This window comes from Ischnura elegans, chromosome 5 (genome assembly GCF_921293095.1).
Source record: "Ischnura elegans chromosome 5, ioIscEleg1.1, whole genome shotgun sequence".
In the NCBI taxonomy this organism is placed as follows: Eukaryota; Metazoa; Arthropoda; class Insecta; order Odonata; family Coenagrionidae; genus Ischnura; species Ischnura elegans.
In genome coordinates this window covers 107868938-107886578 of record NC_060250.1, presented here as the reverse complement: position 1 = coordinate 107886578, position 17641 = coordinate 107868938, and the positions used below count along the sequence as shown (strand labels likewise).

Genomic DNA, 17641 nt, shown 5'->3' with positions numbered 1-17641 from the left:
TAGGTATATTTTCCTTTGTATGTGCTCATTATCTAAGCAATAAATTATTCACGCTTGAAAATGTAGAAACCACATCATTGAATAAATTTCTGTTACTTCTCGAATTGTTAAGCGGTATTGAGATCGTTTCCCTTTGGTGCCATTTCCAATTCAGTTAGTGTTGAAGGTGAATTTCCTTTGATCCATTTTCGTTAACTAAATACTTACATTTAGTCCTCTCGTTGGCATTAATTATAATTGGAATTCAATGTATACCCGACTTCCCGAAAATTCTCTCAATGAGTTCCGTGAATAGCGAGCGTTCGTCGAAATAACGATATTGGAATCATTAAGTTTAATTGAGACTACCGTTATTGAATTTTATTCGTCCCTGTTCTTATCCGGTATGAATTAGTGTAGCATAGTTTTCATGGTAATATTTATTTGTCAAAATTGTGTCGGGAAGATATTTCCCATTAGAAAATGTCGAATAAAAATCACCCTTTGTCACCTTAATCATCATATCTCCAGTGAAACGTATTTATATAATGTGTAATTCTTGTATCATCGAAAACAGTATAATTGGCCTTTTACAACGGAGTTTTTAATGTAGCAGTTAAATGTAAACGAACAGCCATGCCCTGGATAGGGGCAATCTACCTGGTCGGGACTCGAACCCACGACCACTTGTGTGACAGGCTACGACTCTACCCCACATCCATACTTGCACATGATGCAATTACCTGCATCTGTAGTTTGTTATTTATACTTGCTATATTTTTATTAACATATGATGCAATTACCGACATCTAATTCCACTCCTACATTTAAAATGGTTGCGATAACTTTTACGCAATTTTTGATCATCGATTGTCGTTTTTTTTTTTTAGCTCTAACGGATCTGTATTTTTAACTTAAGATGGGTTTATTGCTACCCGGTAAATTAGGAGAAGTGTCCTTTCGATTTTTTTCTGCCAACTGACCTTCAGAGCTGTGTCCAACGAGCCTCCAAATTGTTGGTATTTATTCCTTAGCTGGTTTAGTTGACACGGAATCGGTGGCGATCCGAAGGAATTAGCGGTCGTCAATGTCCACTTACACGTGATGTTTGATCGGATTAGTTTCAAATTCGGCGACTGAGGGACGCCGCCCTTTTATCCTCTCCTGCCGCTCAAAATATATATCACCTTCCCTTTTCAGAGCAGTCAAGCCCATTTCTCACTTTGCTTTTTTTTAGCATGGCAGGAGCGATTTTATTTCTTCGAATAGATATTTGCGTGAAATCTTGCTCGCGTATTCTGTTTTCTGAGATCAACTGTACGCATATTGATCCTCACCGCCATATTTTATTAGAAATTATTCAATTTTTAACTCGAAGCTTTACGAAAATGAGTTAAATTTCGTAATTTCTCTATTGTCTATTAATTTTCGAAGTAAATTTTTCATTCTATAGGGAAATAATAAATCTTTGCAAGTGCGTATGGCGTTTATCAGTTTTCGCTGGCTTACATTTTTCTTTGTCTTGAAGTTTTTTTTCTTGCTGCCTACACTGCAGGAAGGTGATATTTTATTTTGAATTATGGATTGTTTTTGTTCAGTTTGTAGATTTTTAGTACTTCTTTAATAAAAAACGCCGCAAATTTTAATGCATAGTTCTTCCAAATACTATAATTAAACCAATGTTGCGAAAGAAATGTTTCCATAGCATACTCATCAATTTGTATTTATAACCAATACTTGATTATTTGAGGAATTTTCACTTATAAAGGGAAATATGAAAGTTGTCTATCATTTCTATTGATGAATGTTTGAAAATTTCCACCATGAATATTGTTTTCTTCTATGAAATGCGTTCGTAGTTTACCTTAGAAGTGATTTAAAATTAGCGAAATATGAATTCAACGGCCCACGATAACTGAGTCATCTATCTAAAGCCTCTTTCTTTGTGCCTCCCTCCGTTAAAAGAGATGCTCGGTCGCTGGGAGATCGCTTCTTCCTCCTTGACGTGTGCCTATTATCATGGTAACGAGTATCACTATAGAGGATTCACTTATCCACTAAATGTGTTGTCCCCCACTGCGAATTTTAATTGGTTAGCAAAGGTTGCCATTCACGTCGCAGGCGGGCAGAGCGATTCGAAAATTCACTGTCGGTTCACGAAAAGTAGGCAGCAATGTCAAGATTTACCCGGTGGGATATCGGAGTAGTCAAGACGATATATGCCGAGAAAATACGAGCGAATGCTATAATTAGGGCTATTTATCGAAAGTTAAACATGCCTTTCATTTTTGCACCCGATTTTTATAGGCTCGTTTTGTGAAGTATTTTCGTTTAAGACGCATGCTACTACGTAATCTTTTCATTTTCCGGCCTCGGTGGCGCTGGGGTAACGTCCCCGTCTGCCAAATTAAAGTTCGCGGGTTGGAGTCCCGCCTGGGTGGATTTGCCACCATCCAGGCCGTGGATGTATGTGTTTGTCAAGCAAGTAAATTGTAAGATAGGATTATTTAGTCCTGAATTCGCTTGTAATAAATACGACATTATTATTTTCGTTTATCAACGTACAACACTGCTAGCAGGTGGCCTCTCTTTTTGTTTCAATCCTTTCCCCAATTGCTGGATTGTCGTCGGTGCGGCCCGTTTCCAGTTTGCACATTCTCTTGTTCATGTGTTCGTTCCGTGTCGTTTTTCGGCGATTTGGGAGCAGTCTTATTGCCACTTTCGTTTTTCCCCCTTGAGAACCCGTTCCTTGTCGCAGAAACCGTAACGAAACGCACCTCTAGTGTGGGGGGGTGAGGAGGCATTATTTTTTTTTTCCTGGCATTCCCGAGTCCTACCCCCACTCCTCCCGAGGCCTCTCCCGCTGTGTTGCCTCGCCGTGGTACCCCTCCCTCTCATTGACATTCCACCATTTGTCTCTTCGGAAGCTTTTAACTCCCTCTTGAGCGTGTTTGGTCACATGGTTCATTTCCGCTCTGGGCGCTGCAGTCTGTGCGTTTCCGTTCTGAGTCCATCATCGGTGCGGTGCCAACTTCTAAGTTTCTCTGCTACTTTTTCAGCGGTTAAGGGAACCGGGTTCGAGGCTCGTCACGATAGCGATAGTGAGACAATCTCAGTGAAGTTATATGTGATAAAATATTTCAGCTCTGACATGTACAATTAAACCGAAACGAGAAGCTTGAACGTGGGGAAAGGGGTCCATATTAGCAATGATATTTAGCAAAGATGATTAGCAATGGAAGTCAGGAAGTGTTATGATTGCTAATATCTTGCATATGCACATTTTTTAAATATGGCTTGTTTTGACGGCTAAGCATACCTGAATTTTCAGGGGCTCCTAAGAAGCAGGCCCCTACTGAAGGTACGGAGCACTTTATGGCATTTAGAATTGATCTTTGATGTGTGGTTCATTTGGATTAGTGTTTAATTCATATCTTCTAGTTTCGATGATTGTTATAAAAGAGCAACTTAAACATTATTAGCTTTTACGGCTAAAATATAATATTTATGATAAAGTATATGGTCGGTCCTCAACTTCGCATACTCTGCCGTCTTTCGATTTTGCCCTCACAGATTATGCCATTTTTACGTTTTTTTTTACATCTTCCACCGCATTCCGTCTCACTAAGTAGCATATAGGGACATCAAGTATATTTTTCATCGGCCCATGTAAGGCCACGTTTTTAGGGGCCTCTCGCAATCCGACCTCACGGCTAGTTGCCTGGCTCCAATAGGTTCTCTATCCCATCCTCAGGCGATAAATAGTTTCAGTTGTCAAGATAAACATTTTTTGGCGCATCGTGCGTTGTGCCTAAGTCGGCATGGTCTCCCGCTGATTCCCTATCATTGGCGAACATATCTCGTTCCCTCCCCTCGTCCTTAAAACGTGTTTTAAGAGGGAATATTTGAGGGGAAAATTTTCGGGTCATTTTAGAAACGCATTTCCTGCAGGACCCTGTTTCTCTTCCGCCCTCTTATGTATCCAGTTCAGCATAGCGATAGGTATTCTGGGTCTTTAACCATTTTTTCTTTTATGTTACACATGTTCTCTCATTTTAATTAATGAGCCTCTCGAGGGAGGTATAATTTTTCCGTATGAAATGGATCTGACACCAGAAGTGAATAAACCACGTGTTTACAAGATGGATAAAAAAGTAGTTAAAAGATCGTGAGCTTTCCCGGCGAATTCTATTGATAAAATGTTCTCGGGACTGGCCCCGCGTAAGGCTGTTCCAGGCCAACGTTTCGACTTCCTCATCGTCATCAGGGCTAAGACTAACTCTCAGTCTTATGTTTGTCCTGATGACGATGGAGGAATTTCTCATCGAAACGTTGGCCTTGAACTGCCATACCCGTTGCCAAATCGGAGAATATTTTATCAACCACTCCAAGCCATTTTTTCGAAATATTCTCAGTAATTCATTTTGAAATGGAGTACAATCCCCCGTCGGATTTCGCTTCGTTTGCTCCGGGGCTGAAAGTTAATTATTACATTCCATTTATAACTTCTCGACTTAATTTTACTCATGCTTTTTTTCCCTGCGATGGTTTATTTAAGCGAATCATAAGGATATTTCTGGAAAAGGTTGCTTGATTTTTCTGCATTTAATGTTTCAGCGTATTCTTCTCCGCGGATTGCACCTCGGCCGCATCGCTAGCATTAGTTCTCCTCCAGCGCAGCCGTGTCTTGGCAGCTCCCCTAATCGGCAGAGTGCGAGCCATCCGTTTGCGTACAATATACATAACCTTTCCACATAAATCTTCCTCAGTATGTCTTAGGTATTGCGAAAATTCCATTATGAAGATGTGCTCTGCAATTTTCATCTTTTCACGTACGCATGAATTGCCGGTTTTACCATTTTATTTTGTGTTCTAAAGTGAGTTTATTTTACCAGAAGATGCTCTTAATCACAAGGACAGTTAAAACGTGAAGACTTCATTCCGGTAGCTTGTTTCCCGATTTCTCTCCTTTGACATTTATATCATCTCTTGGCTTCCTCTTTTTTTCCATGTTCTCCCTTCCGCTATGACCTAATGCATCGTATTGCCTCTCATTACTTCCTGCGGCGCATTCTATTTTCTTCCCTGTCTCTATTCCATACTCTTGATTTCTAATCCCCCATACATCTAGATCTTCAAGCTTGGCTTTATTTATTGAAAACCGCCGATTAGCCTGATGTAGTACTGGAGCACTCGCTTAAATTCACGCCCGCGTTGACTCCTTTGAAACTACGTTAAAATAATTCAACTGAATTCCGTAGATGGAACACCGATTCTCTATCTCGCAGTCCTAATTAATTTTAATGTTCCATTTTTGTTAAAACATGTTTTTTTCTGTGAAATGGTCATTCCATTTTTCAAATCCAATTTTTCTAGTCAAAGGGAAATGTAATAATTATCTATTTACTTTACCAAATATTGAATGACTCCTGCCCTTGCTATATATTTTTTTCGTGAGGCATAATTTATTCGTCTGTAGTAGTTTATTTTGTTCTGCGTACAGAATACCAATATTCCTATTTTGTTGTCCTTCTTTGTTATGTATCTTAAGACATTATTATATTAAATACTCCACAAATCTTCGTAGGACAAGACGATGGTTGTTTTTAAGAGGGACATTCGTTGTTTTTATTGGATGAAGATCCCAACGCAAAGGCGGAGGATCATGGTTCGAAGTTCAGTGCTAGATGAATGATTTTTACTTAGAGGAATTTTTGTGCTTTCGTGAACTAATTGGGAGAGACTGCTAAAATTCCCTTCTACTTTTCACTTGCTACTTTTCAAATATAATACCGAAAGATCATTCACTCCGTGGCTCAACCAGACGGTTACTTAGAATACGTTGGGGTAGATCTCACCCTGGTCTAAGACACAAGCGTATGCATTTCAGACTGTAAGAGTAGGGAGTAGGGATTTGAACCTGGGACCCTTCAATCGGTAGATAGGTCGCTCTACTGATGAAATGATTGGCGGGCGTAAACTTTTTAGGTATGAAAGATGAGTTTTTCGAGCGGCCTATGGATTTCTTACAACCAGCTATAGTCTGTCCAAACCCGGAAGGCGGGTAAGAGGTGGATAAGGCTCGAGAGCCCAACACTTGCCGCGTACCCTCCGTCCATCTTACAATAGCTGGGGTCCGGTCTACCGCAAATTGTGATTGTAAAAAAATTGTATTTTGATTTTTTCTTCAAGTGTCACGCTAAGTGTCATTGGCGGGTTTAGGAGGGCACGAGGGCACGTGCCCTACTAGACGTTTAAAAAATAGAAAAGATTTTTAATACGCTTATCATTACGTTTGTTTTGTTTTGTGCATCACGGATCCTGAATCATTTAATTCCATACTATTTATTTTTTATTAAAATAAAGAGAATATTTCGTACAGTAATTGTTGTATTTGTTCTTAATGTTAAATATGAGAATACCGTTTACCCCCAGAAAAAAATCCTATATCCGCCCTTGCTTAGTGATACATAACAAATTGACATAACTTCATCGTGTCTAGACTCTTTTTTCGTGAAATCACTAGTAAATATCAAAACTGTAATAAAAATTACAAATTACGCTTACCTTTATGCGATAATTTTTTGGAGTGGTGTGGAATTTTTGACTCATTATGGCGTACTCGGTCGACCAGACCCCAGCTATTGTATGGCGGGCGTAGGGTGCGCAGGTAGTGTTGGGATCTCGAGTGTTACCTTAATATCTTACCCTCCTTCCGTGTTCGGACAGACTATAGGATTCAGCACGTATGATCGGCTGTTGTAAACTGTTTAGGGCATCACCGAAAGCAGTCACCCTCTGCAAAAATTAAGCCCGCCTCAAATCTCCTGCAGTGTTGGAAAATGATAAAAGTGCGCGGTTCTTTAAAAAAAATACGTCCGCAGAAGTGGGCGTATCGGAACAATTGAGGAAACGCCCATCGCATTGAATGAATATCTCCTAGCGTATTTCCGGGTTAGCGAAAGTTCGCCGCGCCTGTCATTTTCTTGGATGTCGTTTTATATTGGCACTTGCTACCCGAAACCCTCGAAAGTAGCGCAGGTTTAAGTACTAATAAATCTGTGCTGCTGGAAAGCACATCCTCTGAGAAATGAGAAGCGAGTAGGGGTGTGACTTCGACTCGTATGCTTTCGAGTCGTCGGCAGTGTGTCCAGAGCGAGGGGGCAGTGTGTCACCATGAATGTCGCCTCGCGTCGTCCTTTTTTTTTATCATTTTCGGTAGGAATGGAGTTCATTCATTTTAGGAGTAGGGATGATATGCCTGTCCTCTGGGAGAGGTCGACCCCACGATAAGCGCCTGTGACGCGGAGTGTCCAGTTTCGTATACTGGGAACTCCGTGGCTAGTTGAGCGTGGAAAAAGTTTTTTACGGCGCGAATTTTAATGACCATAAAAAGCCCGTGAGCTTATCGCGAATTTCAATTACAGTCTTTTATGTCAACGTAAATTGACCTCTTAATTGCTTTCGGGGGATTTTACGGAGGCGGTTAAATTATGTACATATTTTGAAACGATCAAGTTTTTTAAGACCAGTTTAGTCGTGTTGTGTTTGATTTTTTAGGGAATGTCATTTTTATGATGGAAAGCGATTTGTTATTTTCTTTATGTTTTAGGTGTCACTTTATTTTTTATTCTTCGTCATTTATGTCGTTGCTTCATTTTTGCGTGCTTCTATTCTATCCCTCAATCGTATTTAGTATCTTTCAAGTGAGAAATCAGAGTGATTGATGTTATTTTTTAGCGGATAGTAAATCATTCGAGGATCTAAATAGACATTCCTATTTTAATCTGACTAAATCTTCAAGATACTTATATTTTTTATATCTTGAAAGATCTTAGTTTTTAACCTCTTGGTTAACGTGGCCGTTTCTTACTCTCTCATGGCGGAATACAGAAATAAGTATGATTGTGTCTTCTTTTAGTCTTACCGTCGTGTTATTTTGTCGCATTCTCATACCAAAAAAATGAAAATTCTCGTAGGGTAATTTATCTTTCTTGTAATGAAGGGTTAGCGGTTGTTTTGCAGCCTAATGCGAGTCTCGGGGTAGATATTCTTATCTTGTGGGCTCATTATCGTGCCCATCTGTGGCGGCAAGTACTGCGAGCTTTTAGAGAATGATTTATCCGTAGGAGACCCTGTTTAAACTTCCTGCTGCTACAGGCTTGGTAAGTAATGAATGACACACCCCCGTCGGAGCGGAAAACCATTTTAGGCAGGAGGATATTCTTTCGATAATGTCGCACCTCTTTTAAGTTTCCTTGTCGAAATTCTTACTCCTGATAGCCTTCGTCGCTTCTCAGAGCTTCCGGTAGTTATTTTCTTCCATGCTGCCGTTCGCTGGCCAAAGAGAACTGGTCCACTCGCTTTAAACTTCGCCGATGTTGGCGAAGGGCAAATGTGTCCGTGCTGGATGTCAGAGGCCGTTAGCTTCTCTGGCTCGTCAGAGAATCCGATGTCCGCGCGGAAAAGTTGCTTCGCGACAGGATGGAGACACACTTCGCCGGGTTGCGAAACCCGGTCTAGGTACTCAAAACGAAAATATTTACTTCCTGCGGCGAGAGGAGCAAACGCTACTTACTTGGAGTGAGCATGCTCATATGTTATCGTTCCTTGGACAATATGTTTATTTTCATGGAATGCTAACAAGTCGTTTACCATTTTGAAGTTTTTCCTAAATGAGACTAATTCTCGAGAAGAGCTCGAAACGACTCATCTGTATTTATTTCACAATATCCGGATTTCGGATAAAAATATTTCGTTAGTCGTCTTCCTTAGTATATTTTTGTGTACAAATAGACATCACCTCGCCACTGCTCTTTTAACTTGTAAATACTGATTAGAAATATTCTTGGACTATTCCGTCACCTCAAATTGCATTTCATATTATTCGGACCGATGTGCAAAATATGGCATGGCAGAACGTTAATTTAGATGAGAAAGGCTGCGTAGTTGATTATCCTCTAGCATTTTCTCAAATTTTAATTTGTTTATCTCAGGTTTTTCTTAGCTGAATGTGATGGTATAAGAAATGAGTACTTACCTTTTTTTTTCAATTTTGATCACTGCTTTATCTGGTGAAAGTTATTATTGTCATTATTGTCCAAAATCATTTTAGAATACATCCATTTGGATCAGTACTTTATGTTGTTCAAAATATTCCAATATTTTGTAATTTTATGGTGATATAATTAAGGGAAATGTCGTTAGGCCAATAAGAAAAGAATTTTGATGCTCAAGGTTCCCTGTGCAACTAATTCATCGTTCATTCTTGGTTCTATCATTTCTTGTGCGGTGCAAGAATTTCTTAGTGAGGCCAATTATGCACATGCCAAAGATTCAGTTGATGTTAAAGTCATAAGACAGAGATATATGAATACCTTGTCAATTGAATCTTTCCCCATATACTCTCACCGTGAGAAAAAAGTATGAACATCCATGATAAAAAGAAGAACACAATGGTAATTTCCACACTTTTAATGCCACAACTTGACATGACATGAATGACATTCTGGAGTTTATAGGAAATGTTTCTAATGAGCGGTAGTTTGACCCAGCAGGTGATTTTTGTCGGGACCATACACAGTGATGTCAGTAACTTTGTGGATCTTTTAGAGCGATAGCATTTAAGCATCTTGTCTAAACACACGGTATTGAAGCCATTTCTTCCTGCTATGGTTTTTATAATTTGGAGTTCTTTATTGAAGTTGTGGACTGTCAGCGAATTTCATTCTTTAAAATGATACTTATTCCTATTTACCCTTCTTAAAAAATAGCTGTTCCTCGCGTAAAAGGCTGGTTGTTAAGAAATAATTGAAAAGTTTTGAAAATGGCCAGAACTGGGGTACACATCTACAGTGCTAAGGTCAGCACGGTAAGTGATAATATACCCGCTCTTTTCTCCTCGGAGCGTGAAGTGCTCTCTGAATTAGGAGATGGAAATTCGGTGGTAACTGAAATTTACGACTCGGTCGAATGCGTGTGCTGAAATCGTGGTGGATAGAGCTCCGTTTAAAAATGTATGCTTAGCCAGTTAATCGATTAATTAAGGGTGCCCTTGCGGTTCAACGAGTGTAGATGCTTAGTAATTGATTTTATTGCTTTTCGAATAGGATTTATAAGGTTAACCGAGCAACTTGGATATTCTCCATCGTCTCTACCTTAGATTTTAATTTTTTAGCTGTGAAATGTATACCGTTGGAGAGTTTTTGTCCCTTTTTTGTTATTGCGCTGATGGAAAAATGTTAGCTTTTCAAGAAATTTGCATATACATGATGTGTACCGTTTGGGACACCAGGTAAAATTTCTGGACCGTAAAAATCTAAATTTTATTCGCCTTTAAGTGTCTTACAGTCGAGGTTTCTTTTTTTTATTTTAGAATTTCGGGCGATTTTTTTTCAAATTCATTTTTTTACCAGAATACACGGTGCTTGATCCTATTTACGACTGCGAGAACTGATTTTAAATTCGCAGCTGCTGATAAAAATGTCTCCGCACGAAAATCTTTTCCCAACTATCAACGCGCTCATTTAATTGGTTGATTTGTGCCATCAGTTTTTTTGTCGGGCTGGGAAACCGGTTGATCGAGATACGCCGCAACTCACCGAATCCGATGCCACGCGACTCAACCGTCCTCGCTACGTGTCGCGAAATCTTTTTCAGTCGGATTTTTCACTGTGGTTCGCGAGAAATCCGAGACGTCCGAAGCGAAATTCTCGTGCTCTTCGTCGCGATGAGCGCTACGTAGTACCAAGTCGCATCATAGCCTTCGGGACGGTAATTTTGCCTACGCGTAGCTTTCAATGCTCTCCCATTCGCTGTCGCGGAGAATGCTGTCTCATTCAGCGATACAAATGGTGTAGTAGTGAGTGAAGAAAAGCAAGATAGCAAAAATAGACTTCGATAAGTGATCTATCTCATGGTCATTGTCGAGAGGAGGAAATTTTTTCAGCTTTTCTCTTCGTCAAAGAACATTTCACATTATTTCATTTTATTACTCAGCTCGCTGTGCTCAGATTATGGAGAGCATTTTATAAGGACGCCACTGCGAGAATTGTTTTTTTTTTATGGCGAGGACGGAGTTGTTCTCTGGATGTGATAATTTGACGTCAGAATCGAAATCTTACGATCTAGCACTTCAGACTCCGGCGCATCAGACAAACTTTTTTATCCATGATCCGCTGAAGTAGCTTTTTTTTTGGAGGAATGAAAGGAATGGTGGTCTCGCCGTGATCAGCAGATCAGACGAATCAGCCGGGTTAGGATAGGTTCAGAAGTTGAGGGAAGGGAGAATCTTGCGCCATCATTGAGGCGTCGCACAGAATACTGAAAAAATCGGCATTGTAACCAATCGAAACGAAAATAGTGTATTTATAGGCGTTCGAGGTCGGCGATAACGAATTTGACCTCGGAAATTTAAAAAAAATCAATATTTTTTTTAACAATAAAAGCCTCAGATCGTGTTTGGGCATTCTCGAAATCTTGTCACCAAGAAAGTCTACCCATTTTGAAAAATTTGTTCAATAAATTATTGTTGTACAAACAAATGATGCTTGATGAATGTAAAACACGATATTAATGATTTCCTGATAAGAAGAAATTTACTATTTACTCCTAAACTCCTTGTTCCAAGTAACTTATATTGGCTATACTAAAAGTGCAGAATGCCAAGGAGCGGAGATGGAGGTTTCTTTCATTTTTGGAGCGTAACTTCGCATCTGAGAACTTCTACGCGGTATCGGACTTGCATTTTAAAGCTTGTATTATGGACAGCAATCTAAAGTAGCTGCTATTGCGAAAAAAATATTTAGGTAAAACCGTACGACACTTTTTCCTAGCTGAATACATATTTATCTTGTTACTACATGTTCTCATTTTATCGTGAAAATTTAATTAAAATGCGAAATTTATGCGTTGGTTAACATTATAATTAAACGATAATTACTTATCAATTCTATTTCCTGTTTAAAGAACTGAAATAGGAGTTACAGCAGTGATGATATAGCCTTCTAGTGGAGTTGAGGCTTATTCAGCGGCAGACAGGGAATACACCGGCAGTCTCGAGTGCTCTCCTTCCGAATAGCCATTGCCGACTAGTGTATTCTTAGGCACCTATTACTATTTCTAGAAGAATTAGTAGGGATTTTCCTTTAATTCCTCACCCGTCAAATTGTTCATAAAGGAAGTATGCGTATATTTGGGTCTATGCCGGATTTTCGCTAGATGCCGCGAAACTTGGGATTTACTATGCATACATTTCCACGGGAAAGAAAATTCCTAAAGACCTGGAATCGAACTGCGGACCTTTGGCTTTCCGTGCCACTACGCAGACCACTACGCTGTCCGGGTTTCTGATTTTCCATGGCAATTCTACCGAGCCTCATGGTACTAGAGGTTAAATGAATTCACTGTTTACACGGAAGTGCAACCGATATCATGTGAATTAGAAGATGTTCTCCGATTTTACCCTCCTTAGTGAAGATCTAACGGTGGAATTATAAAAAATGTAACGAATTCTATGTGCGTTATCAGTAACACGAGACAGAGTTTGAAATCGGAGGGTTATTTTAAGAAACACGGCTGGATTCCTCTTCGCTCGCGCCCTTATCCCAATCTCTTTTATGAAAATGTTATGAAATCACCGTCAGCCCACTCTTCCTCGTTCCTTTCCTCCAATTTACCCCCTCCCCTCAATTTCCCTCCAATCCAATATCTTTTAGGTTGAATTTTCCAATATTTCGTCCCGATTGCCTCTGCCCATGGTCGCTCATCACACCCAATTCTCCCTTGATATTTTTCTTCCCTTCGTCGCCCTCCACGTCAGATGGTTGCGGGGAGGGGACTATTTTCATTCAATATTCTTTCGCCTACCCCTCATCTCTCTCGAACCCGTCACCGATGACCTATGCTCGCGTAGGCACTCGACCCTATGATTCACTTTCCATCTCCGCTTCTCCTGTTCATGTGACTCTTCTATAGCCGTTAGTATATCTTCACCTACTAATTGACGTCTCATTTTTTTCCAAGTCCTCCGGATTCATTTCTCGTATCTTTGGTTTGTTTCATAGGCCTTCGTTTTATGTAGTAGGTTTTTATTTTATTTCGTAGGTCATGGGTTTATTTCATTCGCCATCTTTTTGTTTCGTAGGCTTTCGTTTTATTTTGTAGGTGCCCGGTTTGTTCCGTAGATCTTCAACTTACTTCGTTGCATTTGGGTTTATTTCGTAGGTCTTCAGTTCAATTCGTAGGTTCTCAGTAAAACTTGTATTTCGTAGTCTTTCCCCCTTGCGACTGGAATGTTGTGTTGAAAGTTCGAGATAAATAGAATAGTCGTGAATGAATCAAGGTCTGCCTTTTCGTAACCATAAGTTTCGTTTTCAGCCTTACTTATTACCCCCTTGACCTTGGTTTCTAAATGTTGACCTTACCATGAGAAGAAGTTTGTCATTTCAGATTAGAAAAAGTTCTTTGCTTTCGCAATTTCAAGTGTAAGATAACTCTTAGGTATTCGCTCATATTTTCGGAACTATCTTTAGATGGCTCGTTTAGTTAGTAGGTTTTATCCACCCAGTTATCACACAGTGAAAGAGATTTTAATACGTCTTGTAAATTTAATAATGTATCTCGAGTTACTTTTTTTTGTAATACCCGCTGTCCAATTGATCAGGATTTCTTAACCGGCCTAAATTACGGCACATCTCTCAAAACCGTTAGTAGAAGTTACTGCAGCGATAATAAGTAGTATTCAATATCTCTCTGGCGAAAATTCAAATGATTCAGAAAATCGTGGCTTTGAAATCACTTATGTATTCAGAATCTCGATACGCTCGTTGAACATTGTTATATTTCTTTTTATTCTCTCCTCCTTGTCGGTGCTTGGGTGAGATTGGCAGAACCGCGGAGATTTGGGTTTTTTTCATGTCTGGGGAGATTTTAAGCTTCTCATCCAGATGATATTCTGCCGAGGGTGTCCGTTTGCATCTCATTACCACCGCCCTCGCTCTCTCACTTCAAGGCGAAAGTATTTCGAGGCGTCTCTCGTTGGCGTAGAGAAGTTTCGAAATAAATTAGTCGGAACATGTGAGAATAAATGCATTTTTTAGCATTTCCTTTGTCGTGTATATCCACCGATTTTCGGTATTTCTTTCGCTGTAGGCTGTATGATCTATCCTTAATAATAATGCATATTTTTACCGCCATTGAGATATCTGTCCAAGTGTAACTCGAACCCGCGACCTCTTTTTGGCAGGAGAGAACTTTACCATGCCGGCATTTGTGGCTGCGGGATAAATAAATTTGGCGCCTGCCAAACAAGAGGTCCCGGGTTCTAATCCCACTTGGGTAGGTTTCCCCTTTCCGATTGTCCGTGCACGTGTAATTGCTAAATTTGTCGAACACCCCGATGTAAAACGACCAATATGTGCTGTGTTAGTTGGTTAGGGAATAAATAAATATACATTATTCGTATAGGTTAATGATTCTCAAGCCAACTAAAAAAAATACGGAAGTTCTTAGTAAGCCTGATCTTCTGGAAGGTTTTAATTTTAATCCTGTTCGTGAATTCACTAGACCTCCTAGAGTGGATAATTTCAAATCAGCTTTACAGGGCTAGACTGGCCGAATAGTTTCAGAAATCGCTGAGTAGCGGATACTTTGCATTTGGAAATATTTGGCTCTCCAAAATTCCAATTTTATGAAACCCGAGAGTAATGAGACCGGAAAATAGCAATTCTGAAAACGATTTCTTTAAGTCTTTCTTCATTGTAATGGGCATAATTCATCTCAAGTATTGGTCGAGAGTTTAACTACATCCACGTAATGGCCAATGCGGAAGACGCAACTGGCACCCATATTCGGGGAGTTTTGTCGCTGCTAATTGCAAAAGATGGATGCGTAATGGATAATGAACAAAACCGTGAATAGAAGCTATATTGCTACTACAACTCTCCTCTAAAGCGCGATATAAGTTAACTTCGACAGTGATAACGGCTTTTGTTTCGGTTTTATCGCTTTCTCAAGGTTTACGCAAAGCGTCAATAATACTATCATTGTATTGCTAGTGGAATTTTTATGACCTAACGTCCGCCTTTTGTCGGAATCCGGGATCGATAAATGGCAATTGCTCCTTCGCCGGCTGGAATTCTCGCTGCGGGAATGCAGCGGTGGTAACTTACTCTATTTCATTCCATGTAAAGTGAAGTCAGATATTTTTACAACCCCTTGTGCCTACCGGAACAGGATAAATTAGTTGAAGGTGTTGCTTGATTTTTAAGTCTGGATTCTCGGAAATGGCAAAAATTAATAGAGAGTAATGATGTGTCCCGTTTGCTGGAAGACGGTGGACCTTATGATAGAATGCTGGTGAATCTTCTCTGGTTTTCCTGCGGGGGGGTTGATAGTAGGCCGGCGTTTCGATTACTGCCTCTGCCATCGTCTGCCGGGAAAGAATAATATCATATTTTTGATACAATGCTTGTAGTGATGGGTCGGTCATGAACGATCGAATCATGTGACCAGGGTCATCTCTGAGATTGATCGGTGAACGGGATTATTCAGATGACCGAGAGGGTCATTTCCTCACGCCGGTCATTCATGATCGTGGTCGTTCTCCGTCAATTACCAGCTATTTGGTCATTCGTGTTGGTTCATTGCATAGGTCATTCTCAAAGACAGTTCAATCGCTATCATTCTTCGAAGATTTCGCGGTTGATGATCGCCATTCGCGACTTGAATTGGCCATTTTTGACTGCTCTTTCACTCGAGGTGATGAATGGAATAGTATTGCAATCACTTTTAGTGGCAATGTTCGTAATAATTATTAATTTTTCTGTAATCGACATTTCGGCGTTCCTATGGCGTACAAATGCCGAAAATCCTGAGAGAGCCCAATTTTCTCTCATGCCTTTCAATCAGTTCCATTATTTCTTATGACTTTCCGTATAAAAATATTGATCATGAACCCAATGTCCCACGAATGATTGGAAATTATTGTTGTTATGATTCTGTATCTTGAAAAATAATAAAAGGAGTACAATAAACAACATTTCAGGCACATTCTGTATTTATGAATGTTTTGGAAGTAATTGAGATAAAAATTAATTAGTTTCTGGTTTTAACAAATGAAAAAACTTTACAGGTTAATAGTAAGAACAACTCGTCTTTATTTGGGCAAGATAAAATGTGGGGCAGTCCCTACTTCCATGTAACCCGTCGTCAAAAATACATGAAATAAGTGTAAGGAAAGGTGTACACAAGTGAGAGAAAAACGATAGGAAATAAGGCAGTGATACATTATGCAAAAAAAACCCACCGCAGGAAAATACTGAAAAATGAAAGGGAGAGTGAAACACCTGTAAAAGCCTGTAAATAAATTACGAATTTAAATACAGCAAAAAATATAGGATAGTAGCAATGCATGTAAATACACAAAGTAACAAAAAATAATTTTACTCTCCAGATTAAGAATTTTACTCATTTACTTAATGGACAGTTCTTTTAGTATTTATAATATATTCTATTTATTTTTAACAAGCAACATAGATATTGCCCATAAGAAGAGAGCGATCAGCGGGTCCTGATTGACAACAGGGTAGTGATTGCCTCCTCGGTCGTGATCGTCTACGCGGTCGTGATATCCGTCCACTTCCCACAATCATGACCCATTCATTCATGACCTGCCGATCATGACAGAGTCACTCAAATGAATGGTGACCGTGATTGGGACCACGAGAATGACCGACTAAGCCCATCACTAAATGCTTGTTATAAAGGAATTCCTAATTGATTTTGTACTTTTTCGAATTAATTTCATTGTAAAACATGAGCAGGTGATAATCTGCTTGTCGTATTGGATGAATTTTGACGGGTAACGCATTTTGAGAAATAAATGGGAAAGAAATTAAATCATGCTTTCCTTAGTTCCCAAATGAAATATTTCGTAGTCGCGCAACGTTTGACAAGAATTATGTACCTGTTTAAACTTGGGGCACAAACTCACAGGGATATTTAAGGCCACAGCTGTGATCTTTTCCGTACGTTCTCCCTCCGCTGTGGTCAACTCAACCTCTTGAGGAGCGAGTTTTCCGAGACTTGATGCTACTGTCTTCTGGTGGATTGCCTTCCTACTAACCTTTCTCTTCCCTCCTCTGCCTATGTTTAAGCACCCATATATTCAGACCCCGCTCGCACTGGTGGAATCCCTTCTTTCATTCAGAATTTATTGGTGGTATTTTTGGTTAAATTTTGGTTTAATGTCCAATAAAGCGTAGACCCAACACTTGCATGTAAAATACGTGGCATGGCGTATACGATTTCATTATTCTTATATCACTGCTGTTGACATTAAATTAAAATTTGGTGTACGCAAATGTATGTTTTTAAGTGTTTATGTTTCTATAATATTTTGGATCATTATATTTGCTTATTAATATTTATACGTTACTTTGGTAAAACTACTCTTCTGCTGGGGGTCTGAGATGTGAAATCAGGTTGGCCAATCTTCCGCAAAACCTCGAAAGTCAGGGAATTTTACTCTCTATATTTAATTACTGTAGTGACAATTATGTATGTGTCATATATTAATTAAGTTCTATTTTATTCAGTAATTAAAATGTCTTTCTTTCTATTTTTTCAGGTAAGTGTTTTCCATGGATGAATATTTTGGTTG

The 17641-nt window shown here is 39.5% G+C and overlaps 1 protein-coding gene across 6 annotated transcripts in view; it reads left to right on the top strand.

The window, feature by feature from the left end:
• Nucleotides 1–17641, top strand: part of LOC124159396 (aryl hydrocarbon receptor nuclear translocator-like protein 1) — a 415122-nt gene that overhangs the window by 112649 nt on the left and 284832 nt on the right. The gene's annotated exons all lie outside the window — the stretch shown is intronic.